This window comes from Pteropus alecto, unplaced genomic scaffold, assembly GCF_000325575.1.
Source record: "Pteropus alecto unplaced genomic scaffold, ASM32557v1 scaffold45, whole genome shotgun sequence".
Lineage (NCBI taxonomy): Eukaryota > Metazoa > Chordata > Mammalia > Chiroptera > Pteropodidae > Pteropus > Pteropus alecto.
Genome location: NW_006442491.1, coordinates 19720154 through 19723851, shown reverse-complemented (window position 1 = coordinate 19723851; position 3698 = coordinate 19720154). Strand labels below are relative to the sequence as shown.

Sequence of the window (3698 nt, the reverse complement as noted above, 5' to 3'; positions counted from 1 at the left end):
TGCTGAACCACCTGGGAGACTAAGAACCAAGAGCTTCGTAGATACTTGTCATATAACCTTGACAACCCTCTGCAAGATTCACTTCATTTCACAGATGAAGAAAAAGAGTTTCAACACAGAGCCCTGGGAATTGCCAGCCAAGCCTGCCCAGCCCCATCATCCACATTCTTTCCCCTCACTCTTCTGCCAGGTTTTCGAATTCAAAACAACACATAGAAATACATTAACTTAAAATGCTATTAAATGTGGATGCCACTGTCATCCTCATTCAAGTCTATAAATGTTTTCCGAGCACTGTTTTAGGGACAGAGAAACAGGTAAGCAGGTGAGATTAGTTGCCTGTCTGCAGAGTTCACATATTAGTAGTGGAAGTTTGACAATGACCAAATACACAAACAAAAGTCATTTCATATAGACCTCTGGGCCGATGGGGATGGTGGGAATGTGGTCAGGGAAAGCCTGAGCTGATGTTTGAGCTTAAGAATAAGAAGGAAGCAGCCACAGGAAGATCTGAAAGAAGGGCGGCTATAGCCCAATGAGCAAGAGGGCGAGCAGGAACAGAGGTGGAAAAGGAAGAGAAGCCAGATCATGTTAGGACTCTAGACCAGGGTAAGGAGTTTGGATTGTACTTTCACTGTTGCGGGGCAGAATCACACTCTCATTTAAATTTGAAAAAGATCACCCTGACTTCTGGTAGAGAACAGTGGGAAGGAAAGACTCAAGAAATATGAGATAAGGACAAGCAAATCTGTACCTAAATGAAATCTCTGGGCAATTGCTACTAAGACACACAATGATAAAATACTGGATTTCACAGTGACCTTGACACCTATAATTTTCATTCCATGAAACACCAATATTACCAATGAGGGGAAAAAAGAGTAAATTTGGAACCACCATGAGATCCCATGTTCTCTGTGGCACTTCATTTTCTCCACATAGTAACTAGTGTACAAGCTGTTCTTCCCACACCCATCTCCTGCACTAGGCTGCTGGATGAGTCACACAATTACAGAATGTGAGGGCTGGAAGAGATGGAGATCTATGCATTAAAATCCCTTTTTATGAGCAGGGATGACTGAGGTCTGAAGAGGTCAATGACTTATCAGGTCTGTGCCCTCACATCCCATATTCACCCACACAGCCCTTGGCACGGTGCCTTGCAAATAGTGGATGCTCAAAAAATGCCACCTGTTTTCAGCTTGGCAGGTCAATGTCAATGAGAGAAAAATGTATCTACATAAACTTTTCACAAAGGAAACCATCAACACTCTTACATTCTTAACCCACATGATAAAACTGCTGCACAAGAAGCCGACGCAATTTAGCTCCTGACTCCCCTGGGAAATTAATCCCCACGTTCTCACAGCACTTCATTCAAACCTCTAAGAGAGGCATTATCACACTAGACTGTCATTATCTCTTTATTTCTGAAATCACTCCTGGACTAGATTTAGGCCAGAAGGCAATTTGCTCTGTTGAAACAGCTGAGAATTTCAAGCCAGGAGAACCTGGATTTGAACTTGAGACTGTCATTCATTAGTTGTGTGACCTTGAGCGAGTTACTTAACTTCAATATACCTCAGTTATTTTATGAGTTAATGCCACCTATCTGGAAAGGATGAGGTGAGGTTTAAATAAAATAAGGCGCCCAAAATACCTGGCATGCTATTTGACACATAACAGGTATTAGGTCTAGGGCAAGGAGGGACCTCGTCTCACTCATTCTATCTCCAATGCCAAAAACCAAGACCTGTCACCACCATCTCTCATCTGGATCCACTGCAACAGTCTTCAAATTACAGCAGCCAGAGGAAATTTTCTAAATCACAGATCAGATCAAGTATTTAAAATCCCTAAATGAATGAATGAAAAGCGTACTATGTGCAAAACGCTATTATCAGGTACCAAGGAGAGATACATCCAAACAAAAAACATGGTCCCAGGCTGAGCACTTGTAATCTATTTTGGCGACATTTATATCTACATCGGGTATTATGTGTGTCATGCTACCATATAAGCAGCTGGTTAAGCCACGTGTCTCCTGACCACACCCCAGCTCAGAAAACGTTAATGGCCTATCATCACATAATTTACAAGTCTTTCATTAACAGTACATTAATATCTGGTCCCATGTGCTCCACAAACTCTGCAGCCACTAAATACATGGGGTTAGGCACCCTGTGCAATAAACATCCACTGACTCAACCAATTAATTGGTTCTTCTAGGCAGTCAAAACAGAGTCCAGTTCTCAGAGCTACAGCTAGCCACAGCTTGTTCTGCCTCCATGAAGATTCCATTGCTTGGCCTCAATGGAAGACCCCATGACCACCACACAAATCCCACCCTTAAAGAACTCCTTGATCCAGGTTTCAACTGCCTTGAAAAGGCTCCCTCTTGCCTTCCCGGGTTTCTCTCCTCCTTGATTAGTTCTCCTAGCAGACTCCCAAACCCATTCTGATTTCAAGGCACCATACAAAGCCCTACAGAAAGAGGAGAGAGATGCTACCAGAAAAAGTGATGTGACACTGGATAAACACTTCACCTTTCTGGATCACAAATGGCTCACCTGTAAAAGGTGAACAATATCTTCTGCACAAGATGGTGGTGAGGATGGAGAATTAAAGTGAAAAAACTTCATTGAAAAGTACATCATGTCCTAAGCTTCCCTATGTGCCAGAAACTGTGCTGGGCACTCTAACACACAACAGTGAAGGACACACTGGTATGAAACATGCTAAGTTTGGACCTCAGGGAGGCAGTGCAATATAGAGGTTCGGAACCTGGACTCAAGAGTCACAAATGTGGGTTCAGCCACTTGTTGGACAGCCAAAAGCATATCACTCCACCTCTAAGAATCTAAGTCTGCTCATCTGCAAAATGAAGATCTCTCTTAGAGACTATGTGATATTAAACAACAACATACCACATTAAGCACTTAACACAATGCCTGACACTAAGAAAGTGTTCAATTAGCAAATAATTATTATTCCTCTTCTTAGAGACACTCCATTAGACAGGTGGATGCCAGGCCTTGTGCACCTTCCTTCGATGGGCCTCAGGATCCTCATCCCCTAAATGAGGCAGAGGCCAAGCTCTGTCCTGTAGCACCCCAGGACAACTGTGAAGCTGGGACTGGAAAAGCACACTGCAAACATCACTCTGCTAAATTGTCTTCCTAATAGTTATATGAAATTATTTTGTCATTGCACTCATTTTATTTCCTATCTCCCCACCACAATGTAGACTCCTGGAGAGCAGGCCTTTGCCCTCCTACTCCTGGGTGTATAGCCAGCGCTTACCACAGTGCCTAGCACCTAGTACATGCTCAATGAAAACAGGATTCCATTGAGCTGGCTTGCTTTTTGTCACGCACCGCGTTATAACTTTCTGTACGTACTATTATAATTGTCCTCGTTTCACAAACGAGGAAACTAAGGCGCAGGAAGATTAAAGCACATGCCCAAGGTCGCACAGCAGGGAATAAAACCCAGTTCTAAATTAAAACCTCAACTCTTAACCATCAAGCGACACCGCCTCCTACAGAAGGGGTCCCCCCAGTTCCCAGCAGGACTAACTTCAATCATACACACCCCCTACCTGGGCCGGCCACCCCCGAACCTCCTACCACCACGGTTGGGGTTCCAAACCTCGCCTACGGCCCAGAAGTCCCCACGCGCCGTGGGGCAGCCCCTAC

General features: G+C 44.1%; 1 protein-coding gene across 2 annotated transcripts in view; it reads right to left on the bottom strand.

Moving 5' to 3' along the window:
- Positions 1–3698, bottom strand: part of MAPRE1 (microtubule associated protein RP/EB family member 1) — a 28839-nt gene that overhangs the window by 24752 nt on the left and 389 nt on the right. The window contains exon 1 of one of the 2 annotated variants that reach the window (XM_015597252.2): positions 3602–3693. The exons of the other annotated variant lie outside the window; for it this stretch is intronic. The gene's annotated coding sequence lies outside the window, so the exon portion shown is untranslated. Of the gene's footprint in view, positions 1–3601; positions 3694–3698 lie in introns of those variants that run through there. 2 annotated transcript variants of the gene reach the window in all.